Source organism: Amblyomma americanum, chromosome 2 (assembly GCF_052857255.1).
Source record: "Amblyomma americanum isolate KBUSLIRL-KWMA chromosome 2, ASM5285725v1, whole genome shotgun sequence".
Taxonomy (NCBI): Eukaryota; Metazoa; Arthropoda; class Arachnida; order Ixodida; family Ixodidae; genus Amblyomma; species Amblyomma americanum.
Window position 1 is genome coordinate 48423058 of NC_135498.1, and position 27003 is coordinate 48450060.

A 27003-nucleotide genomic window follows, 5' to 3' on the forward strand; every position below is an offset into this window, starting at 1 on the left:
AATTTCGAAGAACATGTCATGTTACAGCTAAAGCAATTATTTAAAGTATCCAAGTGATGTGGCCTATATACAGGGTGTTTCACTTAAGACTTTACACAATATTTACAAATAGTTGTTTTTTTTAGTTAGAAAAACGCTTTTTTGGCATAGCATTGCCAGAGGTGTACCACATCAGAATACAGTCAAGATGTGTTAACAGGCTGATTAACTAATAATGAATAGTTATCTTTTGAGCCATTACCATTAGGGTCGTTAATTATCGAGAGGCGTGTAGCCCACCGTAATTAATAACCATATCAGCTTTTAGAATTTAGATAACGCGGTTACCCTAGGCGCTGTGGCCCAACTAATTCTGGCTACATCGCAGCACATGACATGCGCTTTCGAGAAGCTTGCAGGCAAAGCAACCTCTCCAGTGCACGGACGTCGAAATAGCCAAAGTTTGTTGGGACACAGCGCCGAGGGTAACCGCGTTTCCCAAATTCTAAAAACTGATGTGAATATTAATTATGGTGAGCTACACTCATCTTAGTAACTAAGGAGTCTACTAGTAATAGTTAAAAAGTTAACTATTCAATATTAGTTATCCAGCTTGCTAGTTAGCACCGCTGACAATGCTTTGCCGGAAAAAGCGCTCATCTAACTCAAGAAGCCTATTTTTAAAAATTGTGTTAGGTTTTAGGTGAAACACCCTGTATAATGCAAGGGAATTAACTTACAAATTAAACTCAACGGAGTCAGATTAAGCAGCTCTGTCAGGTAAAAAAAAATACTATTTTCAGGCTCATGTGAACGGTAGCGAGTCGGGCTAACTCTCTAGCAAGGGGGATGCTTACTAGCTACACCTCCGGTAAGCTGCACTTAATCCTCTTCACGTTTCCGAATCGGATTAACGTGGCGCAAGCAGAAACGGGAGCCGGTTTATTGTTCGCACCGTCGCGTCGTGTCTGGTCTTGCTGGACTCGCTGATCCTGGATGACTTTGTTCAGCCCGACGCTGACTAGACGCGGTCTTGTTGGGTGATTGTATGCGAGACTCTAAAATTTTTCTACCCTTCTTACAAAAGGGAATGAAAGCTTTTATGTACTTCGGTAAACTGATTTTAAGGAAACAAAGCCCCCATCAGTCTTAGCCTACAATATATTTAGGTGACTCCTCTTGTACTGATATGTGCCTCTTGTGCCTCTTGTGCCTCCACAGAAGAATTCGTCTGCAAAAGAAATGTTTAATCTTTACTTCTGGCGATATTGCATGAAGTCAGTGCACAGTAAAATGAGAGCGAAGTGAAACTTTAGTGGGATACAATTTGAAAAAAAAAATAAACAGCAATCGGCAACTGTTGGTCACGTTCCGCAGCGTCCTGTATTTACTCCGTGGACCAATCACAGCAGTGAACAAAATCATTGTTTTAGTGTTTGGCTATGTCAGAAAAGCCAGAGAGATCAAAATTCTTGAGCTTATAATTTCGTCTCGTGATGAGCTTCATGTTTAAGTTACAGCAAAAAAATTAACAGCAGTTTACTTTTTGCCTCGGGGCAATTCTGTTGGGCGGTCTTGAATGTAGGCGCAGCTTCACTGCAGACTTGAGTTGTATTCGACTATATGTGCAGACAACAGGCTGCACATCGAAAAGCCTATTTAAGCAGGACGGCGGTCATGCAGATACCAAGAACCTTTTGTCGAAGTAATCTTGCGCCCCTTCGCGTTGGACGCACTTACACATACACGCATGAAACAAGATAAACTTGCATGTTTAGACGCAGAGACGAGTTCATAGCTAGCTACGCTTTATTTTGCTGCACAAATCTTCAGGAACTGGGAAACGAGCATTTGACGCGATTTTACAACGAGCACATAGTAACCACCAAACAAAACAAAGGAAGGAAGTAGAAGGGAAAGTAAGGTAATTGCGAACACTGTACGGAATTTTCCCCGCTGCTGTCGTCGTCCACATGGGCTTATACTAGCTCTAGATCCGTGGTAAAGCCACTGTCGTGCGCCTTTTAATCTTCACTACGCCGCGATCCAGCGCACTTTGTCGAGTCGGCGAGATCGCGTCACATGCTTAAGCCGATTCGTGGTGGTGGGGGAGACCCAAACAAGTCGCCAGTGGCTTGTTCGGAGCAGCCTCTCGCTGACCGATTTCTTGCGACGGAACATCGTGTCACAGAACTCCTCAGCCAATCCGCAGCGCCGTGGGAAATGACACCATAGCGACAGCGCTAAGCAGCTCGTGTCGCAGAAAATCCGCGGTGTCGGCGTCGTTGACCTTGAGCGAAAAATCCACGAAAAATCCCCACAGAAACCAGCTGTATACTCCATCTCAGTAGTTACATGCAGCACTACCGAAGCTGCGATTAGTGCATGGGCGACATTCCGACGCTGCAGAATATAGTCCGGTATAAAAAATACATGTGGGTATATGGGATAGCGTGCTTTAAAGTGAGCATGCGCCAAACGCTAATTAATAACCAGCCTTAACGTACGCTCTCCTTACGCAATTTTCCGAGTTTAGCGTGCGCGGCCCTTGCGTACGCTGAAACACCGTTTCCAAAATGGCAGCCCACTTCGAAGCAGGAACGGTTTATTAATAAAAATGGTTTCTGTTCTGACAACCAGATGGCGCCACTGGGCTGAGCTTATTGTTGCTTGTCTGTTTGCATACGCTGAACTAAAAACACGAATGCAACGAACGGCGTAGCATACCGGAAAATGCTTACGTTTAGCTTGCGTTTAGCATGCGTAAGCATACATACGCTTATGGTACGTTGGCAGCGTCGGTTTCGGTTCTTTTCTAAGCATATCTGTGTACGCCGCGAGCAGACGACGAGCAGAGGAGGAGGAACATGCTTAACGCGTTCTCTTGATTGGCTGAGGATGCCTGTACCTTCCATAGCGCTGCAAGGAACTTATGAGATGGAGTATAGGAGGCAGGTGGACCACCTAACTCACATAACCTTGTGACGTCATTACAACCTGCCCAATGGATTGTAAGCAAACTGCGCGCCGTGGCAGGAGGCAGTTTAATTATTGATTGGTCGCGAGAGGTAGCTCGGGAAGAGCAACCTGAATCGCACAAGCCCCACAGGGGGCAGCACCTTCCATCGCAGGGCAGTGGCGCATCGTTTAATTGCTGCACCTCTGCACCAGGAGTGGTATGAGGACTCCCAGGGACCTATGAATGTAGAGAATAAACTTCTGCACATATGGTAATTAACCCACTATGATCTCGCGTCACACCCTTAAGGAGGAGCGTAAGTGTCTCCGCCAATTTTTTTTATTTAACGGGAAGTCTCGCGTCTCCGCCATGGAATTTTCCGTACAGGTAAGAAACTCCGCCTTAAAATATTTTCTATTGTGTTTAACCAGACAGCCAGAAAAAACATGGAGCTTGGAGAGAAATCGGAGTTTTGTTCAACATAGAATACAGCCGACGTGTCATACGGGCATAGACATGCCGCCTTTTGTGGTATCTAGGCAATTGCTTCAAGTAATTTTCCGATCGACGATTACCGGTTGTCTTTCTCGCGATTGGGCTATGCTCACTACGCGTCGTTTCATGACGCGTCTGTGTCACTGGCCTCTTCTCTACACGAGGCTGTAGAGGTGCAGTATGTTTTATGGCGAGGTGCACACGTCATGGGAACGGGAAGAAGCAAACTGAAGTTCGGCGCCACCATTCGCCGCGAGCGTTTCACTGGGGGAAAATATATCTTGCGTGCGATGTCAGTGCATGCTAAAGAACCCCAGATGGTCGAAATTTCCGGAGCCCTTCACTACGGCGTCCCTCATAGCCTGAGTCGCTTTGGGACGTTAAACCATAAACCAGCCAACCAACCAAAATATATCTTGCGTGGCTAGCTAATTCGCGTGTCCGTAAGCACGGGCGCACACTCCACCTCCGGGTCAGTCTTTGCAGCATTGCATCTTTATGAGCTTATAAATACATATTACACACGCACGTATTGCCTGTCACCAGCAATATTACCAGCCATATCACATATTACATATCACCAGCCATATTGCCTGGCCTCACCCGGCAAATCTCTTTCGTACGAGAAGGTTTCGGGGAGCGAATAATAATAATAATAATAATAATAATAATAATAATAATAATAATAATAATAATAATAATAATAATAATAATAATAATAATAATAATAATAATAATAATAATAATAGTAATAGTTGGTTTTGGGGGGAAAGGAAATGGCGCAGTATCTGTCTCATATATCGTTGGACACTTGAACCGCGCCGTAAGGGAAGGGATAAAGGAGGTAGTGAAAGAAGAAAGGAAGAAGTAGGTGCTGTAGTGGAGGGCTCCGGAATAATTTCGACCCCCTGGGGATCTTTAACGTGCACTGACATCGCACAGCACACGGGCGCCTTAGCGTTTTTCCTCCATAAAAACGCAGCCGCCGCGGTCGGGTTCGAACCCGGGAGCTCCGGATCAGTAGTCGAGCGCCCTAACCACTGAGCCACCGCGGCGGGGTGGGGAGCGAATCGCAAATTGAGTTCGCTTGTGTGAACACTTCACGTCTCTCGGCGCGCGCCCGTCGCGAGACGAGCAGAGCAGGTCGCGCGACCTCCGCGACACGTCAGATATCTCAACACCTAACCAACGGCGGGCGTGAGCTTCCATATCAAAATACAGCTTTTCCCCAAAATTCGCGGGTCATTATGTGTTCTTTCTGGGCCGTTCGGCACGACTCGTTTTGCATCACCAGCACCTAATATTTTGTGCGTGAAAAGGAATAGCTATCGTCTTTACACCTCCAGAGCTCAGGGGTTCCGAGGGGTGATACAAGAACTCCATCACGCGAAGTCCAGCGTGTATATTTTCTGACGAAGCTTGCACAATTACTGTGCACAAACGTATGAGCCGTAAAGATGGCCGCTGATGGTGCAGTGAAATCTCATCAATTTGAACTCGATTAATTCGAACTCCACAATTATACAGACTGAGCCATTGGTCCCGCCAGCACTACGTGCATGCGTACAGTAATGGTGGCCTAGCGGTTTGAGCACCCGCCTCGTATGCGGAAGATGCGGGGCTCGATTCTGGTGTCGCCGGCACCCACCGATTTGCCCCATACCCGGACTTCCTGGACATCAGCAACTGGCGCCATCTGTTGGCCGATAATAGCGAACGCAACCTGACACAATATGGATATTTTAAACTTGCAGTTCTGAGAAAACTAAAGGGTACTGTGAGGTTCTGCGCTAACATTGTGATTACCATGGGAGATTCTTCCTCCTTGCTTTAAATGCTACAAAATCGCACCTATAAAATGCTTCTTGCTCTCACACCAACTACTTCCGACTTCCTGAGAAAATTGATGGGATGCACTAAAACTTCGAAATTCCCGCATTTAATTTGAGCGTTCAGCGCCACTTGGCAAGCGGCGTCAGCCGCGCAAACTAGAAACCTTTGTGCTGATTTTCCGTATTTGAGAGCACACAAGCACAATGCTCGGCTTCCTCTAGGACGAAATGCTCGGATAAAAAAAAACGAGGTCGTTGACCCAACCCGTGTGCAGGCTAAACTCGTTTTCTGTGGCAGTCTTTGGCTGAGATTCATTCATTCATTCATTCATTCATTCATTCATTCATTCTTTTCTATTCCCACGGATGGAGGAAGCTGTTTCTCTTCCCTTCTTCCATTAAAATAAAATCGTCAACATCACGTGAGCCGCCGCGGTGGCTCAGTGGTTAGGGCGCTCGACTACTGAGCCGGAGTTCCCGGGTTCGAACCCGACCGCGGCGGCTGCGTTTTTATGGAGGAAAACCGCTAAGGCGCCCGTGTGCTGTGCGATGTCAGTGCACGTTAAAGATCCCCAGGTGGTCGAAATTATTCCTGAGCCCTCCACTACGGCACCTATTTCTTCCTTTCTTCTTTCACTCCCTCCCTTATCCCTTCCCATACGGCGCGGTTCAGGTGTCCAACGATATATGAGACAGATACTGCGCCATTTCCTTTCCCCCAAAAAACCAATTATTATTATTGAACATCACGTGCATTGATAAGACCATTCTTAATCCGACCTCTGCATTTCTGTAACAAATTTTTGGCTTCTTTAAAGCCGATTTGTCGATCGATAGTCGAATAATAAAGAAAGAGTATAAACACCGAGTCCGTGGCGGAATCTTACAGTCCAAAACCCACACACACATACGATGTAGGTAGTGCCAAATGCGATAGCTGCGGCGTGTCCCAAAGTAAAGCCCGTCGCGTTCACCAGCGCATCGCTGCAGGCGCAGCGGGAGTCCCGTCTTGAACGCTCTAATAGGACTCCCGGCCACGGAGCGTATAGTCACCGCGATAAATTGGCCTCGCCGGAGCTGCCTTTCTTTCGGCGTGCGCATGTAGAGCGGCGGCAGGCCTATTCAACGAAGCTCGACCGACGACGCCACCGAGACGGGCTCGCACTCTCTGTGAGCCCCCGAGACCTCGAGATTGCGCGCTCGGACTGGCCCCGAGGAGTTTCTGCCTGCGCCCGGTTGGCTCCGGGCTGGATGAAGACGTGCTATATACCAATCCCACACGCTTTCCCCGGCTCCGGGTCCCTCGGTTGGGAATATTAGGCCGCATTTGCATTAGCTATCTCCGTTCATGGCGTGCAGGTAATGCGTTTGCGGAATGCTGCGATTATCTTTCTTTTTCGATATTTTGTTTTTTGTTTTCCGTGACGAAAAAACTTCGGATGTAGCCTTAATTGAAGCGCAAGTATTTAGGGACGCATTTATAGTGTTTCGAATGTTCTCGGTTCAGTAAAGGCAGCACTTGTATTTCGAATGCGCTCGCTGCATTCAGCGAACGAAGACATCGTGCAAATGAGAACTGTATACATTTAGTGAACCTCTGCTGTACCCAGATTGCGAGCGTGGAGCGCACAATCTTGAAATTTTATCTGGATATGGTTCCTGCTTTTTTTTCTTGCTTTTAATACTTTGTTTGTTTAAGAGCAAGCCTGCTGTCCGTAATCACAGGGTTTGCGATGCATTATGTGCACTTTTTCCCCCGCCGTAGAAACTGAAGGAAGTTTCATCGCGGCTCAGTTTAACTTACGAGATGTTATTGAAAACAGCTGCTTATAGCGATGGGCAGATCGAAGCCCATTATTATTCCGATGATGAATGGGGTTGGGCCTGTAAGAGGGGCGTTCCCTGTGAGCGGGCAGAGCGAGCAGAGTGAAGATTTTCTTTTTCATATTCCCAAGCATTAAAAGTGTGCTGCGTCTTGTAAACACGAACCAGTTCATTATACATAAGTTGAAAACGCAAGTTTTATGCGCGATTCTTCTTCTCTTTAAAAAAAAATGGAATGGAATGAAATTCCAAGAAGATCCATGAGAGAAAAGTTAGTTCCCCGAGCATTCTGTCTTGCGCTGAATGTAGATAATTCAGCGTAAGACAGTCGTTCAAGAGAGTCACTGATTACCAGAACAATGAATAGTCTTCCGTCTTTTTTTTTCACGTGCGCTTCTATTTTCATGCTTTCCAGGCCTACCTAACACTCAGTGAAATGAAGCAGTGCACAACGTGGTAAACAGTGCAGGAATAATGACGGTAGCGTTGAAGGGTGTGTGTGTGTGTGGGGGGGGGGATGAATTGTAGTACCGCCCGTGGCCGTTCCGCCAGGTGCTGGAGCGTTCATTCGAGAGGAAATCTTGCACATGCTAAATTGCTTTTGGAAGGTAGTTTTCACGTGGTTATGTTCACCTAAGCGCACAAACCTCATTCATTGTGACTTGTTGCATTCGCCATAGAGTGTAAATTACGACAGGTACACGCATATAGGCATATGCGACATATATATGTGGCCGCGTGCATTCATCAGGCCGCATGGTTTCGGTTTGGCGCGCGTTGAGAGGAGGAATTTGTTTCATCGCAGTTTCGAACAGAACTGCGTGTTAGAAATTGTAAAATTCGTGGAGCTAGGCTTACCGGCTTAGCGCACGACATAGCGAAAGTTGTTATAGGTATAGTTTAGCCATATAAACCTCAAGCTGCGCATTCCTTTGCCCTCGCCATAGCCTCCCAAGCCACTAGGCCATCCATCAGGCCGCCTGCCAAGGTTTCCATCGTAACTTATTTAAATTAAATTAATTTTAATAAGTTAAATAAAATTAATTCATAAGTAATGAAGGTCTTACGGCTGACGCTGTGGATTCCACGGTAGAATGCAGGCCTACGTGGCTAAACCCAAGGTATAACAGCTTTCTATTAAAAAAGTAGTAATATTTGTGATTGTAACGAATGGCCACCTACAACTGTCTAACCACAGCCAGACGCCTACCTGAAATAGTTAAAAGATGACTATTAGAGCTTAGCTTAACTACATACTTGTTAGCATGGTTGGTCTTTGTTGGTATGTCTGCAGCCACAGCAACTGCAGTACCACGAAACCATCGGTATATATATCAAAAAGCCTGTTTTTAAATATTGCCAAAAGTCTTTGCTCAAGCACCCGGTTCTGATATTTCTAACGAAGTCTTCTCACGAACCAGTTGGTTCCGATGACTGCGCGAGGAAGGAGTCCGAAGGTATCTACATTTCTGCTGAGTATCAAGAAATAAGCTTCTTCTCTTTCCAGCCGACTACAGCACCGGATGATGCTGAGAGGACGGGCGCAGCCGTGCGAACCTGCATGCCTGCGCAAATTGTGAGGAGCACGTCCGGCCACTTCACGCATGATGCCAGAGCGTGTCGGCTTGGCGCTTTCGATCGAGTCTGTTACATAAAATGTTCTGCACCGTATGCGTCAGCGGTCCGTCCTTTACCATGTGTGCTACGCGGGACTTATTGCAGTGCATATCGACCACCAAATTTAAGTCGACCGTGCAAGTTAAACTCTCTAGCAGAACAAGGAAATAAAAGTTTCCGTTCTCTTTCGGCTCGACGAAGATGCAGCCATAGCAGTACTGCACTCAACCTCAAACACGCTTCAGTGCACCCTCTCCCTCACTCTGATATCGCTGTAATAATAAAACCACAAATTCTCGCACAAGCGGTGGCGTATGCCGACGCATAGAGATTTTCCTGAATGTCTATGTTGGCTTTAGGCGCGTAGCGAGACTCAGCGGTAGCGGAAAAATTCCGCCACAAAACCGCTCAGCTGGAAGCTTGCAGAGTTTTGCAGCGCAAGCGGAATAGCAGCATCGGCAGCAGTCTTTCACACACGCAGTGGCGTAGGTGTTTGAGCACTCACTGAACGCCGGTGCATTAGCGTACGCCGCCTTTCGGGTTGCAGCGCGTGTGAGTAACTTACCACCGTAGGGTCCGCGTTGAAAATAAAGGACCCACGGTGCATGGGAGAAGCTGGCTTTAGACCCCGTGACATCGATTGCTCCGGGCGCAGGGGACGCACCGGTGGTGCAGTGTCTAGAACATACTGGATGATGTGGCACTATATATACTGGCTAGCAGAGCGCTGATGTGGCACCGGAAGCAATGGCTGACAGCGGCTGCCGCATAGGGACGCTGCTAACTGAGAGCGTGATAGAAAGGGTATGGCATCAAGCATATACCTATCTGTCTAGCTATAGCTATCTATCTTTCTTGCTTGAACACTGCTTGAAGTTTGTACAAAATAAACTGAGAGCAAAATAATGGCAGGCTTCATGGGACAACAAGATTAGCAAGAAGCTGCACTTTGTAAAGCCCGTCCTATGTGAATGGAAAGCCTGTAGCACCAGGAACGCTTTATAGAAGTAATTTTATGTCGTCTCCGCATTGGGCACACACACCTTACGCTTAACATTTTACTTACGAAACAACACAAAGCCTCTCTGCGAAAGATGTGGACACTAAACCATATTTTATTCTCATGTTGAAGACTCAGAAAACAAATAAAGAAGCACTTTACTCAATTTTATAATGAATGCATTTCTTTTCACCCAATGCTGCTGTTAGGTGATAATGCCATTGTTAACATGTCTTGTGTTTTTAGCTTTTCAAAAGAAGCAGGTGTTCTTGAGAAACTGTAAATTTTGATATTCTGCTTCGCTCTATTATGTGATACTCCTGAGAAGAAGGCTGAGGTGTTTATTGGATTTGTTGGGAGCCTCCAGATTGTTGCCAAGCCAAGGAAGGTCGTTGAGGTTACTCGACATTCTTTAAAGCTAGAACTATTAGGCACTTCTGAAGCTTCTTCCCTTTGTTATCACTAGGTGTTCAACTAACTTTTTAGTTCCTCTACATCACCTTTGTTTTTTTTTTCTCCCGTTCTTATAAAATTCTGCACGAAACAATTTTCTGATACCTTGAGCATAGTGATAATGCTTATGAGCCACTAACCCCAACACAACTATACTTTTTTCTGATGTTTCATTTTTCTGCCCATTCGTAATATTATTTTTACTCAGTACCGTAAGTGTGGCAGTGTTTTCACTTTAATAAAAATGCGAAAATGCTGCTAATTAATAGTTACTTCTATGGTGCACTGCTTTTATTTTTATCTATTTTTATTTTATTTATTTCTCTCTCGCGTTCGGGGGGGACGGGGTGGGGGGGTCCCTTGGCTATAGAACTGAAGCTTCGCCAGTAGAGAAGTTGGCGACCAGGTCAGAAATGGTCCGGCGGAGCTTTGTCGGGGCGGTGCTGTAGTTCCGACAACTTCTTCATCTATTTGGTGCGGTGTTTGTCGGCTTCTGGTGAGGCGGTTCCTTTGGCGAAGACATCTGTTGACTCTAGGAGCTTGGGCATCTTGTGTTCGAGGTGTCGGTGAGCGAACGAAGAAGGCTTCGATTTCTTTCTTGCTAATCATGCTACGGCAATCACTGTATGTATTGTTCTGCCATGCTGATCATGTTTCGTCATTTCGGTGGGTCGGTGACCGGACATCGTAGTCGTAGACGGGGGGTACGACGTTGGTTTCCCTATTTTCCTGGGTGAACTTCAGGTGTGCCTTGAACACCGATATGCCTTGCATTGTCTAGATGTGCTTCTTGGCAAAGCTTCTAGCCCAAAGTTTGCGTGGACACACTGAATACTAAGCACTTAGACCGAATTGCCTGACTAGTTGGGTTTGATAATTTAGATTAAAATGCAAGACATCTCCGACCAAAACTTTTAAAATTTAACGTTTCGCAGCCGGCTCGGTTCTTTCTTCAGGGGTGGCAGGGGGCTGTTGGCTTGAGTCTTCATAGTACATGGCCGCCGCGGTGGCTGAGTGGTTATGGCGCTCGGCTGCTGGCCCGAAAGACGCGGGTTCGATCCCGGCCGCTGCGGTCCAATTTCGACGGAGGCAAAATGCTAGAGGCCCGTGCACTGTGCGATGTCAGTGCGCGTAAAAGAACCCCAGATGGTCCAAATTTCCGGAGCTCTTCACTGCGGCGTCCTTCATAGCCTGAGTCGCTTGGGACGTTAAACCCCCACAAACCAAACCAAAACAATCTTCAGAGTACATGGTGGAGAGTAAGAAAGGAGTGCGGCGTTGTGAAGGATGCGAGAGGGGGTGAGGGAGATATGTCTTGGTTTAGTAGTTGAACTAACAAGTAATGGCTTATGGGAATACTACCTTTTCAGTCGCACCATAAAGTTTTTTTAATTACAAATAAAGCGGGAGATAAACAATTCTGCGCAAAAATTTATCAAATACATGCACGCATTGCTCAGTGCAGCCAAATGCCCCATTGGCTGGAAGCTTAAATTAAGTTTCATCATGGCACTTTGTGCACAGTATTGTGGCCATGAGAAATTTGCGCTGGTGAAAACTTTTAACGGCGAAAATTCCTGGACTAGATAGACACTGATAATCTATTCGACATTTGTTTTCGACACTGAGCATATATTGCCAGAAACCTGCACTAAGATAGCAAGATGCGCTTCCACAGCTAAGTAGAAGCATGCGTTGTCCCGCTTGCAGTTCTGCGAAATATTATCTACTGCGCGTGCTGCATACAAGAGAAAAAACAAATAAGTATTAATAGCGTCATACGCTGTCAGAAAGCTATCACTTGGCCAAGTCCACAATTGGATACACAGAGTCTGAAAGCATTCAAAGACGAGAAACTAGTCGGAACTAATTAAAATGACACTATACGCATGAAAAGCAACCTCGATATCCAGAAAAGCAACCTTCTGCCAAAGTTCAGCGGCGCAACTTCATTGCTTGTGTGTATATTGCGGGTTACTTTCAAAGCATCGCCGCTCGAATTCCTCTTTTTCCTTCCTACATATATCACCCGAGTTCGTACGCGAACGCCGTGTTTTCTCCTCATAAAGTTTCTTTGTAAGCAGTTCTCCCCTTCAAAACTCATTTTGAGAGAGTAGCCCCGAAAGCAGGAAAACAAAAAAACAAAGTTTGAGTCGCTCTTCTCATTAACGTCACGCATGCGGAAAACAGCGGAAACACGCCGCAAGGCAATCTCCCCGGCTTCTTTTCTTACTATTCTTTTTTTTTTTTTTGCGGCGACCGCTAGGAGCAAGGCACGCCTTGTGCTCTACTGCCGACCCGAAAGTTGTTGAAAGGGACAAAAATTAAACAATGAAAAGCAGGGTTCCGGACCACCTTTAAAAATGAAACGCGAGCGAAAAACTTTTCTCCGCTTGGCGAAGAAGTTCAAAAAATATCTAAAGGGTAAGATGTGTACAGATGGATGGGTATGAATACAACGCACACACACACGCGCGCGCGCACAAAAACATCGCAATGTGTGCAGAGAGCACTGTTGCAGCAGTTTCTGCGGGAATGATTGCGAGGCAGGGGGGGTGGGACAGAACGTCGTTCCGCGGAAAGCATAACGTCTGCATGTGCGAACCCGCTTTAGAATAATCTTCTTAAATGTATATTTTTACCTGCTTTCAGCTCGAAAACCTGGAGAACAAATTCGGGAGCTTGCCTGGGGCACGAAGCAGCTCGCTAACGGCCCGAGCGCACGCGAGCAGGTTTCGAATGGAAGTGTGCGAGATATGCAGATACCTGCGGTGCGTTGTGTTGTTTTTTTTTTCTCGAAAAAAAAAAGGAAATAGAAAGCGGGTCACAGTGATAACGGGAATGTGAAATGCAAAAGTGCGAGTCTGTGCCAGATTCTTTGCACGCCCGCAAAAAAATAACAAAAACCAAGAGGTCGAAATAACGCCCGTCTTCTTTTGTTCTTGAACGTAGTGTAACGGCAGGCGGCGGGCGAAATCGCAGTGAGGGAATTGACGGCGGAAGTGCGAAAAACGAGCGAGGAAGCAAAAAAGGTGTTTTATTTTTGTTATCCTCGCAGTACGCACTTACTAAATTAAAAGGAAAAAAGAGGCGGCAGGAGAAGAAAATAATAAAAACAGAAACGTTTCATTTTTTAGGGCAGCTCGGGAATAAAGTTGGAGAGAGAATGAAGCACATGCGGGAGGGAAAGGTAGTGCAGCTGATAAGGAAAGGATGGCAATTAACCAAGTGGGAAAGGCGGGAAAAAAAAACGTGAGCTGCAGGGAAGGTACACAATATTCAGTAATTTTCGAGAATATTTTCAGCACGCACGATTGGAAATCAGCTCAATTACTCACTCTCGTCGTTTAAGCAGGGAACGAGAGGGAACACGGAAAAAAAAATTCGTAAGAGAAAAACATTGAAGGGGGTTCACGTATGACCCGATTTGGAACGTGAGATGCATACGTGGCGGAGATGAGGAAGAGATAATGCGGGAAGGGAATAAGTTCGGAGGGTTTTCTTATTAAATAGGCTTAGTATCATGACTTATCCAAAATCATTACTTATTAATCAGATGAGACCGTCATGTGATGCATTTAATGTGCCACGTGACGGATGACACTTAGTCACGTGACGCTGCTATGTAATGACGCCAATCTATGCGGACAACGAAGACGAGATTTGTATATGGGGAAAGAGGGGAGGGGGTGCAGGTCTGGCGCCAAGGTCTATGGATTCCGCCGCCGCTCCAGCTTGCGCAGCTGCGCATCCGGTCACATGACGATGACGTCATTCCGTGCAAAAGGCCGCGCTCTCCGCATAACGACGAGCCTTTATCAGCTGACGGTGCGAAATATATACGCATTTCTTGTTCAGCCCAATGTGCAATCATCTTAAGAATCTGCAGGCTCCGCTCCTTCTTTCGTGCATACAAATGAGATAGAGAAATAGAAGGCCGGGCAGAATAGGCAACCTGGGAGACGCGCAGAACTTCGGGAAAGCCCAATTTGAGCGCGGCTGGATGCGACTTCAGCGAAGAGTATTTGTAAAAGGGCCGTAAATATGTGCCACAGAAAACGATGAAACAGCGCAGTGCTCTGAACAGTGGCATTACATGATCCTCGGTTAATTTCACATCTTATACGTCCCGAAGCTGCAGCAGTATCGCGAAATACGAGGGACACCGCAGTGGAAGGGTTCACGTCAGTTCCGGCCGCTAGTGCTTCTTCAATGCGCGGCATAAGTTTTAACACATGCATTAGCGGTTTCTTCCACATATTCGAGACCACAAATATGTGGCCAGAAGCTGCGCTACTGCTTATCATGTTGGTTGGTTTATGGGTTCAGACTTCTTTTATGCGCACAGAAAGACGACACAAAAAGACAAGGTAGACAGGACAGAGCGCAACTTTCAACTGTTTTATTCCAGAAAAAGTACATGACATTAATACCAAAAAGAATGGATAGTTATCAGAGCCACGTGCCGGCCAGAACCCGGGAAAAGCACACAGAAGGCACCGGTGACTCACCTCATATGTAATTTATCTAAAAAAGCAAAATCTTTATCATATATTGTCACAGATGGTGCACTGACACATGAACTACCGCTTTTTCTTATATGGTAGGCTTCAGCCAATTCTCGCGCAAGCGTGTCAGTACTCCTGCACAAGATGCTGGTGCCTTGGAGCGTTGCATCACACAGTTTTTTGCTTTCTGTTTTATGTCGTTATCTTTTCCACACTCACTGATGTGCGCCGACAGGTGCGAACCGGTACCGTTCTTCAAAGACAAACTGTGTTCCCTTAGCCGCTCATTAACACATCGGCCCGACTGCCCAATGTACACCTTACCGATACCGGTTCGTTCCTGCCGGCGCACATCAGTGAGTGCAAAAAAGATAACGACATAAAACAGAAAGCAAAAAAACTGTGTGATGCAACGCTCCAAGGCACCTGCATCTTGTGCAGGAGTACTGACACGCTTGCCCGAGAATTGGCTGAAGCCTATCATATAAGAAAAAGCGGTAGTTCATGTGTCAGTGCACCATCTGTGACAATATATGATAAAGATTGTGCTTTTTTAGATAAATTACATATGAGGTGAGTCACCAGTGCCTTCTGTGTGCTTTTCCCACGTTCAGGCCGGCACGTGGCTCTGATAACTATCCATTCTTTTTGGTATTAATGTCATGTACTTTTTCTGGAATAAAACAGTTGAAAGTTGCGCTCCGTCCTGTCTACCTTGTCTTTTTGTGTCGTCTTTCTGTGCGCATAAAAGAAGTCTGAGTATGAACCAACTAGCCCCACAACGTATATTACTGGTTTATGGGTGTTTAACGTCCCAATGAGACTCAGGCTATGAGGGACGCCGTAGTGAAGGGCTCCGGAAATTTCGACCACCTGGGGTTCTTTAACGTGCACTGACATCGCACAGTACACGGGCCTCTAGAATTTCGCCTCTATCGAAATGCGGCCGCGATCAAAACCGCGTCTTCCGGGTGAGCAGCCGAGCGCCATAACCACTGAGCCACCGCGGAGTCTGCCGGTTATAAGCGGCACAGAAGCTTGGCTGCCGCGGAGAGTACATCACAGACCACATTATACCCCTGTCACACGGGCACTTGTAAGGCCTTAGAAATTAAGGCCCTTTGCCCCAAAGGCGCGTGACGCGCATCTACACGGCAAAGCGTCGAGACCTTTGCGATAAGTTCCGTAGCAATAAAGGCGGCCGTCAGCGGCCTTAAAGTTGCTTAAAGGAGCAACCCAGACGGCAGCGCCAGCTAGCGAGCTCAAAGAATAAAAAAATGACGCAATTTTTAGTTTTGAAACCATAAAAAATATCTAATTTATCTTATTAAATGGTTAATTTTGCGTTACAGTGCACTTAACCGTAGAGGAGGCTATGACTAAAGACATCCACACTGCTAAGAAAGGACTTGAACGCTTTTCAGCAGCCGCATCGACACACACGTGCTTGCGCATCTCGCTTTGCTGTTTTTTCTTCGTTTGCTCTTTGTTGTGTGCGTGTTTTGAGTTTGCTTGTGTGCACAAAGACACAAGCAACAAAGCACGCTTCTCGAACACAATGAGGAGCCGAACGGAAAAGTGCGCCTACCGTGGTCGGACCGAGAACGATGAAAAAAAAAAAAGAAACTGTTTCAAAATATCCGTTTCTCACCATCAGAACGCTCGTTTATTATCGTGATAGCTACTTTTTCCAACATAAACGAATGCACTCTTAGCTGAAGTGCTACTGTCTGCTTTAATTTCATAATGTTACTAGCGCCGCTTCACACACAGCGGTGACTTTGGCATTCACGGAGGCCGCGTTCTAGCTCCTTTGGATTTGCCGTGTAGCAGCGTCGCTGCTCCTTTTCGGTTTTCCTCCTTTAGTGCAATAAGACAACTTTACGGCAAAGGCCGAGAAGAAGTCCCGTGTGACAGGGGTATTAGAGGGTTTTTTGTGAGTCCCTTTGAATGCCTGAGTGGTGCTCGATATGTTTGACCTTGTGTGCTGAGCTTTGTTGGTAAATGATGCAGCTGGAAGTTGTCAGGATAAAATCAAAGTTGGGAGTGTCCTCTATTGCCATGAACGCATCACTTTTCGACACTGTCCTCACCAGCTGCGATCTATTTACGCCGCCGGTGCACCGCTTCTGTGCAAGACTTCGTAGCGGGATGAGGGCTCCAACAGGTGCTGCTGCCAATAGCCGCACTCATACAACCGCGAAAGTATGCAGCTTAAAGCATGGTCGGTGGCAGTGCATCTTCACTGGTGAGGTCTTCTTATTAATGCGAAATTCCTCAGTGACGTCAGCAGTAGACCATAAGATAGTGACGTCTACAGCAACGAGAAATAAATAAAATTTCTATTTATTCCATCAGCCTTATACTTTGGTGTGTGGTGTCCTAAAGTTGCAGACAGGCCACGAGAGGCGGAGGGCATCCGCATTAATTTCTCCACACCAAGTTCTTTAGCGTGCACTGACATCACGAAGCACGCCTGTGTTTTTGCATTTCACCTTGATCGAAAAGCGGTCGATGTGACCGGGATTCTCCCCGCGACCTTAGCCTCAGCAGCCGAACGCCGTACTTACTAAACCGTTGCGGGCAAATAAAGAGGAATGAACCCCCCCCCCCCCCCCCCCCGTACTAGACACAGGGTGGAGAATCTAAAAAAATACTGCAAAAAATGCATCGTTCTTTAAAACTCGCCACGATCGACGAAATTGACCTCAATTTTATCGTACAAAAGCGTAATGCATCATGCAGAGACCGCTGTGGAATTTAAATAAATAAAGCTCTACTCCCGGTCGCAAAGAAGGTCGCCGAGTAATAAAATGCGAAAGGAGGGACAATGCAAAGGCTCTAATGCAGGGTAGCAGGAGCTATAGTAAATGTATTGCCCAAAGACCGAAAAACAGATTTGTGCGTGCGTACACTCTAAACAGAAAGGAGTAAGCTGTCCTCTAGCACACTCCCTTTTATAAAAAAGGGAGTGCGCTAGAGGACAGTTTACCCTTTTTTACTCCCGTATAGGCGTATTCCTGTTTAGAGTGTATTTTAAAACCTCACACGAACATGGTGGCAAATAAATGTACTAGGGCGTCCGCTGCTTGCGCAGTGCTTATCGCACACGCCATCGACGAATTATGAACAAATCGGGATCTAATGACGGACGAACAAGTAGTACGAAACACGGAATTCAATTCTTAGTCCTTTTATTATATCACCGTCGCGCAATCCCTCCCAAAGTGACGTGAGGCCGAAGAGCCTGCTCTGAGAATAGTCCTGTCATTCGAGTAGCACGGCGACATGCCGCGAAGCCCTGCTCTTACCACGTGGTGAGGAGAAGAAAGAAGAAGAAAAAAAGAGGACGAACCAAGAAGAAAAACAACAGAGGAGACAGAGACAGCGAGTCTCCCGGGCAAAAGAGGCGAGCTTGCCGCACGTTTCCGGCCTTGATTGGCGTTAACAAGCTGCCTGCCCAGGGAGGGCTTTGTGCGAAAGACCGAGATCGTTCGAATGACACTCCCGGAGAGAGGGTAAAGGGAAAGGAGGTCCGCATGCGGCAGAGAAAGACGGGGCCGAGTTGGCCCACCAGGATCGGAAAGGCTCAACCGCGACACGCTGTTTATAACAAATTACCGGCGGCACTGAAGGAACTTACGTGGGAATAATGCGAAAGCTTTCCGGTTTCATTCTAATTCAGTTCCAATTAAAACCCGATTCTACTCTAGTTCTCTTTAAATTCTGCTCAAATTGTATTATATTGCCGCGAATATTTGCCGTATTTGTTCGTTTTTCAAATCTGCTGCCACACCACTTTATCGTTTTGTTTGCGACGCAAGACGCGACTAGATTTATCTCGATTGATCGCAGTCAGGCAGAGCTGATTCTACGTTGTTCCGGAATGTTCTAGTAACTTTGCACGCTTTATCTCGAAAGTTCGCTATCAGCTTTAAATTGAGCACGGCCGACAGAGGCGGGCATTCTGTCCGACGACCGCCGAGCACGCTTGTCGCTTCGCCACCGCCGAGTGATTCAGTCCATTGTGGGCGCAAGTCAGCCCAATAAACAGTTTTCTTTTAGAAGACCTTTAGTCCGTCTTCATTGTTCCTTCGACTGCCGTCACCGCTACGTGACAATTTTCCTTTATAGTTGCTGCAGTTGTAAGTACAAGAACTAGCTATTACTGGTAACATTTCGCATATTCCCGCCTTTGGTGATGTCACACAGTTTCGACCAATCGCGAGTTTTGTTGTACCGCCACTTTTTGAACGACGCCGCGTTATCGTGTCGATGAGCCATTTTATGCTTTCGCATTATATGGAACACTGAGGGTCAAAGTAGGGGGGGGTGGGGGGGGGGGGGAATGGTTTATGGGGGTTTAACGTCCCAAAGCGACTCAGGCTATGAGGGACGCCGTAGTGAAGGGCCCCGGAAATTTCGACCACCTGGGGTTCTTTAACGTGCGCTGACATCGCACAGTACACAGGCCTCTAGAAATACAGGTATCGCCGGCACAGGACACTTTCACTAGAAGTCTGCGATCATGTCGAATGCTATTTGTTGTTGTTGTTGGTCTCTGAGATTAGACCACACCCCTTTTCATGTGTAAACGAACGTCGACAAGTCCATGATGAGCTCGACTCCGTGATGACGTCACCGGTATGAAGTGGTTGGAGGGAAAGATTTCATTTTAAACTCCAAACTTCTCGCCATTCGTGGCATCCTTTGCTTCTGAACGAGCGTCGACGAAGCTACAACGTGCCAGACAGTAGTATTTCACTGAGATCAAATACTGGGTGGAGTTGTCCTTGGTGTTCTTTTAAAGAACAGCTTCATTCAAAACTCCCTAGGCCGCGAAGTCTGCAACTGTCTTGTGTGGCTGGACACGAAAGGCACCTCTGAAGCTTCATATCTCTAGAAAGAAAGCGCAAGTGATCGTGCGCACCCACATGGTGAATTAATTAATTGTGCTCCGTACCATTCAGAATATTGCATGGAGCGAGAGTGCGCGGGTTGATTATCTCACTGGAAACACTATCCGTTAATGTTTAAGGACGCAAGTCCTGTCGAATGTCGTTTGCCCAGTGTTCAAGGTGCAGTTACCCCCCCCCCCCCCCCCCACCACCCCCGCCCTTTTTTTTCATAGTTTCGTCTTGAAAATCACTACAGTAAAAACTTATAAAGGGAGTCGACGTGGTGCAATCGATTCCCATTTCTTCGAAAAAAAATAAAGTTTATGCCATGGCACAACCTTGAATTCTAGAAACCAATAGTTCTCGACTGGCACGCTCAGGGATCGCAAAACTTGCGAGTCGATTTAAATGTCGACGCGAAAAAGTGCGTGGGGTGTAGCTGGGAAATACATTCCCGAAATTTGACGGTTTTTCTCTTACGATCATTCTTGTATGATCTCCAACTTTATTATTTTTCTCCGAGATATTATTATAATGTCGCAATTTGTCGCACAGTTTTCTCCCTATGCTTCCGTCCCCACTTTAATCTAAACTTTAAAAAAACGTGTCAGTAGAGCAACCAACGAAGGTTTCCCGCTACTAAGTTTCAGGTCAAGAGTCGGTGACAAATGTGAAAATATTGTAAATTACCACAGGCGGGTGGTCGAATTTAATATGCTACCGCCCGGCACGTGCCGTTTCTATCATTCCTAGGACGCTGTTTCTTCGCGGCGTGATTACAAGAGCAGCTGATGCTTAGAAATGCGGAGTAGTGTAGCTTAACGTAAGAAATGTATGGCATGCGCACGCAAAAACACCTACGAGTTTTTTTTTGTTCTTTTTTTCGTAGAGGTAGCGCGTACACTAGGAGGCAGCTCAAAAAATAATCGAAAACAGCCACGTGCCTGCCAAGCACTAATATTAGCGACGGCTTATGTGGACGGCACCCCGATTAATTGTGACAGGACGTACCGCGCTGTTTTCGCTGATTCTGTTACAAGAGCAAGTGCATTTTTCTTTACATTTCATTTTTAACCTGCGGGAATCCTGGCTTCCCGCCGTTGCCTTTGCGCGGCTGCCGGCATCCCGCGTTGTTCTCCCCTTTCCCTTTCTCCCGCCTCAGGCGACGAAGAGGCGGCTAGGTGACTAATCACTGTCATTCGGCCGCAGCTCCGTCCTGGCTTCCCAATGGACTTTGCCATTGGTGCCTTTCGGCGGGAATTCGGGGCCCGCTTGGGTGGCCGCGCTCCGGGTGACATTCCAAACGGAGCCCATTCTCATCCGAGACAGCGTGACGTCGTATGCTACTGTTCTTGTCCGCTGCCCTTTGGCGTTCGGTCCAGTGCATACTCAAGCTCACCAGCGCAGGTTCGTGTGACCTGTAACGGCTCTAGATTATCCAGTGGGGTCCAGCGACCTCCGATAGGCGTACCTTGCGTTCACTGCCTACTCTGTACGCAGAAGGACCACACGCAAGTCGCCGAAATAGCTCACCGCAACCAGTAATGCCAGCGCGTAACATAAAAAAAAGAAACACTGCCTACGCATCCAAGAAAAGCAATAATAACGGCATGCAGAATATATACGAGGTATACACAAGGTGAAGTGAATACTATACAACTAGTGGACGACAGTCCCAAAGTTGTGTGGCGTGGCCCAGTAGGCCTGTCAGCGACTCACCGCTCGCTGACTTTGACCAGTGGGCGAGTTGGACGCCTGGCGGTGGTCTTCTTTCCGTTGATGTCAATTAGGCCGCGGCAGAGCACGAATGGGACGCCCCTGGGCACAACGGGGTGATCGCGCACACGGCAATGCACGCTTTCGCGTCGGTTGAAGTAGGCTCCGGTGTTCCGCAGCGTCCTAAGGTGTAGACATGCGACAGCGACGGGTCCTTGTCGTCCCCACGCACACGCAGACAGCACACAACGGCACCACTCATAGACGTCGCCTTTGCTCTTGGTCGTGCCCGTGCACAGCCACGCACTGGCACGAGCGGGCGACGACAAACCTTCTTCGCCCCGAATTGTCCCGAACCGTTTCTGCCGCCGCGGCCATCGTGGGTCAACGAACTCACCCTTCCTGCTCCCCACCGCACCAAACGGCCTCCCAACTTCCCCTCACACACTCATCGCAGCCTTGGTAGTGCTGCGAGGAACTACAGGGATGGAGGTAGACGGGGGCTCCTTAACGAGTAAACACATCCAGAGACGGAACTCAACGGGGAAAAAAAAGACCCGCTGCACAAAAAGAGACAAAACCTGCCGCTTCAAGAAGTGCACAGGCGAGTGGGCTCAGCTGGCAAAGAAGTCTTGTAAAAAAACAAAAAAAAAGACGCACCAAAGCAACTAGAAACAGACTACATAGAGAGAGAGATAAAGCGGAAGAGGGTGGTTGGCTACCCTGCACTGGGGAAGAGAGATGATGGGATTGAGAAGGAAAAGAGAGAAAATACGAGGGGCACAGTCGCTCGCAATAGACCTCTCCCTGTTTGCAAACAATGCGAGTTCAAGGGATCACGTGACAAGGGGCGCGCCGAAAGAAAACAGGCTTGGTTGGCAAAAGCAGCCTCTCCGGTCCGGTCTGCCTGCTGCGCGGCGCGCGTCGCGAGCTGTCTGACGGCTGTGTCTTCTGCCTGAAATTGTTGCTGTTAGTGGCTATTTATTAATAAAATAACAATGGAAGAAAAGATGTTGCTAGCCGCGACATCTGCAATCGAAACCTGAAGCACCTGAGCTGCAGCTAGCGGGAATGAAAGGACAGGGAGAGGGAAAAGAAAGGGGGGGGGGGGGGGCGTAATATGCATTATGTACAAATACAGAATAAGAAATAAATGTGGGGTGCTGCGCATCATAGGAGTACTAACTACATTTAAATAAGGCCGAAGTGCGCGACACTTCAATACCCGGACCTATTAGCGACGGACAACTGGAAAAAGATTTTAAATGTACGGCAATCATGCACTTCATAGAGATATTTATGTGCGTCTAGTTAGAAAAATCCTGACCCTTGCAGTGCGCAGGCACTTAAAACCTACCAACCGCCTGAAAAGTATGTATGACCTCGCAATGGAAGGACATGCTGGCAAGGGGGTTATTTCAGACTTCGACACCAGTTACTGCATTTAAAGTGCCTTTCATAGAAGCTACTGCAGAGCCCCACGAAGCGCAGGTGGGTGCCCGTGAGCAAAGACCGCAGCGTTCCCACGCGCAGCGTGCTTGGCCGGCCTATTTTGTAGCGAGAGCTACACTGCGCTACCCAGTCTTGCATTTCGCCGTGAGCCTTGGCGGTGCGCGGCGCGTGACGTCAGAGCTCGGCCGCCGCCGCGGCCTTGCGTGGGGTCGTGCGGCTGTGTGTATAAAAGCCGAGGTGATACAAGTGTATCACAATCGCTTCGTGTGGGCGACGAAAAGGAGACTCCAGCCGCCGCATTGCGGCGGTATCGTAAGGAGAAGGTCAATTCTTCGGACCCAAAAGTCGTCGCCTAGCACTTCGCCGCTCTGCATAGAAAGAATGAACATTAGAAGGCAAAACGAACGGCGGAGACGCCTGAGCAAAGAGAAGAAAGTCTTGCCAAGCGGAGACGTCAAGAGGCGGAGCGTAACAAGCGGCGCATAGCAGCTCGCATGGTTCCTTCGCAAGAAAATCAAGATGAAGCAATGGCAACAACATCATCATCAACAACAACTTAAGAGGAGGATGTAAAGGGTCGTCGTATAACTGACCACGCGATTAGCCCAGGGGGAAACTGCAGATCTCGTTACGTATATCCTGGCATAGTTGAGCTAAGCCACTGCCATTTTTTTTCTCTCAAGTATGGAAGTTTCTAATTTGTCTTGTTTTAATTACGTTCCGATTGAGGAACACGTGATATCACTGCTAGAACGCATACCATTCAGGCTAAGTGCAGTGCGGAACCAATGCGTTGCGTGTCGCCATAGCCAGCTGCGCGCATAATAGCGGGGTAATTAAGCGCGTTTTTCACAACACTGCACAATATTCATGGTATTGAAAATCGCACTGCGCACTTACATGACGCAAGAAAAACCTCTTTTCGACTCGGACACAACGATGCTTGAACGAGCACGGTATTATACAGTTCCTGGTTGATATGCGGCTGCACTTAACGGCGAAGGTGCTGACATACCCTTGCGAGCAGCCTATGACAGAAGCTTGTTTCTTGAACACGACCTGCCGCATTGGAATAACCACAAATGCTTATTCAGATGTTCTTAGAGTACTTCCAAGTGGTCACAAGCCATGCGGGCCTTTGAGTGTTCGATCGGTCATGAGTTCAGTACAATTCGTTTCTTGCGGTACTAAATTAAACTAAGTGCTTGCTTGTTCACACAAAAATGCATCGGCACGCGAGTAACCAAGCATATCTGCTTACAATGAAATGCTCGCCGCAGATCCTGACAGCGCTTGACGTCGGCCACTTTTGCTCTTGCATGTTCCAAAGCCCATTTTTCGCTGGTTTTCGAGTAGGAATATATATGCGGCTGGTTTTCGATCCGCTAGCGCATTTCACGGCGCAAAGGCTCGACGGCATTCAGAAACACACAGAAAATTGTCACTAAACAAGGCCAAATCCGCTGCATCACGCCGCCAGCTGGGGAATGTTTTTGCCAACCACTCCGAGCCACGCCCCTCGCCCCTCCTTCGAAACGACAAGCGTGAAGTATGCCGGGAGAGGTATATTGGTCCCTCAAGCGAGTCCCTCTCGGGAAGTGAAAAAGTGCCTCGTAGGAATAAACAAACACAGGGGCCAGCTGGAACTGAGCATGCTGCCAAGAGGTGGACAAGCGGTGCTTCTCCTGGGTGGGCCTGACGAGAAAGCTCGTCACCTGAGGGTGCATGCGTTCGGTTGCAGAAGAGTCCGACGTCCGGCACCAATCACACAGGTGACCGTCGCCTCAGATTGTGCGGGTGCGTGGTACACCTGTGTAGTAGCACCAATTGTGCCTCTGCTCTTGCATGAATGTCATACCAGTGGGTACCGGCGCAAGCTCGTCAGACCGTGGCGCTTGGACCTCCAGGTTTGCGATGTGTGCTCGGCTCGTTTCACCGTAGGGATATCCTGCAGCAGGTACACGAGCGGCGACCAGACTCTGACCACCCGGTGCGGACCAAGCCACTTAGGAGCGAGCGAGGCTAAGAACTCCTTGCCTTCATGACTGAGAACGCGGTTGCGCTGCGGCGCACTCAACCTCCGCAGAGAGGACAGCGATTCGCCGCAAGGAAAGAGGCCTCCAGGTTCACGAAGGAGACGTTTATTGACCTCGCTCTACAGCGATACACAAACGGAACACTCATCCCGTCCCGGGGACACCCGAGGAGCAAGCTCCACTGCGCGCACGAAGCGACAAAAGCAATGCGCGCCGCTAGCACGCCGCTGAAGGATAATGTGCCCGCGGCAGGGCTGTGATCTCTCTCTCGTGGCGACGGTTGGTTCGTTTATTTATTTATTTATTTATTTATTTATTTAATTATTTATTTATTTATTTATTTATTTATTTATTTATTTATTTATTTATTTATTTATTTATTTATTTATTTATTTATTTATTTATTTATTTATTTATTTATTTATTTATTTATTTATCAATGCTGCCAATCCCTGTTTCAGGGATTTTCACAGGAGTGGGTTCTGGCCGCAGACAAACAGTCGACAAGGCGTAAACACTATTTCAAGTATGCAAAAAGTACACGGAAGGTTGGGGACAATAAGAATAGACATTGGAAAAGGCAATACAAAGATAACCCATAAGTAATCGTCACCTTTTCCATTCAAAAATGATTGCGAGAAATACAATATAAATACATGAAATATACAAATACATGGAAATACAGATACATGGAAAACTCCCAAAATTTTACAAAAAGTGAATAAAAACAAGTTTCTTTCCTGACAATACATTTCTGCCAGCTAGCGCCAAAAATTTTTAAGTAGCTGGCTGTACAATCACTGAATCATCAAGAGAGTTCCACTCGCGCACAGCTCGCGGAAATAAGGAGAGCATAATGGTAATATTAGTGCCGAAATATTCTTGTATGGTGAGTTCATTTTTGTGACGCGTTTCCCTGGAAGTGTTCAAAGTAATGTATGTAGCAGAATCAACCTTAAGTTTGTAATGTAAAATCAAGTACAGAAACTTCTGGCGGTGAACCGTCGCACGACTAGCTAGCGTGTCAAGCACAGTCTCAGATAGCATCAGCGTCGGAGAATTTGCCAGAGAGGGTGGGCAGTCAACGTAAGGTGCGCCTGTCGGAGGTCGCTGGACCCCACTAGACAGGCTCGAGCCGCAGCAGGTCAGAGGACCCGGTGCTGGCATGCACTGGTCCGAACGGCAAAGGCCGGAGGTCAAGAACAGTAGCATGCGCACCTTACGCTGTCTCGGAAGAGTCTCTCTCTGGACTCCGCTCGGACGGTCGCACGGCCTCCGAAGCGGGTCCCGAATTCCCGCCAAAAGGCACCAATGGCAAAGGCCATTGGGAAGCCTGGGCGGAGCCGCGGCGGAATGACAGTGATTAGTCACCCAGACGGCTATTCGTCGCCTGAGGCGGGAGAGAGAGAAAGAGGAGACCAACACGGGATGCCGGTAGCAGCCGAAGAAAGGCAACAGAGGGAAGCCAGGGTTCCAACAAACCTCAGGAACCAATTTGTTAGCTGAAATTGCGAGTTGATTGCTGCCAGGCATTGCGAATAAATGGCGGAGTAAGGAACATACGCGAACATATCCGGGTATTTCGCTCCAGTCAATAATTGGTCTGAAAAAAAAAACAAGTGCTTTCGGAGATCTGCCTGTCCTACAGCACAATGGACTGACAACACAAACAATTTGAACAAAGGAGTGCGAAGCCTCACGGTGCTTAGCCAACGTTGTGACAAGGGGACTTGTTTTCGTCTGCGTCCTCTTGTAGAAGATTTGGTTAAGCATATTTAGGATCCCCCCTTTCTTGTCCACTTTGCTTGTGCAATCAAAATATTGAACTTACTTCCGTGTCCTCTCTCTACCAATCTGTCGAAGAAGTGACAAAGACAGTTGCACCATTTTCAGTTTTTGTACCTTTACGAGCTCCACCATTTTCACTTTTCACTTGGATTCTTTCCACGCTTTTCGGCATTTGCTTTGAGTAAATTTCTTTTCTTGCTCTCCAAGCACAAGCCTGCTGTAGAATACAGGCAACGTGCCTTTTGTTTGTTTATTTCCGGGCATTTCAATTTTCTCCATGCCCGGAACCCACTTTTCTGCGCTCATTTTTTTTCACTGATTCTTCGGGGCTGCGTCAAAGCAATTGAACTCAATTTGGTATGTGCATGTCCAATCTTCATGTTGCCATATCTTACCTCGTACCTGTATTTCTTCTTGCCTTGTGCAATTATTACTTGCATTCTTCG

At 47.3% G+C, this 27003-nt stretch overlaps 1 pseudogene across 1 annotated transcript in view; it reads left to right on the top strand.

The window, feature by feature from the left end:
• Positions 1-27003, top strand: part of LOC144121178 (neprilysin-1-like) — a 76423-nt pseudogene that overhangs the window by 10991 nt on the left and 38429 nt on the right. The window lies entirely within an intron of this gene.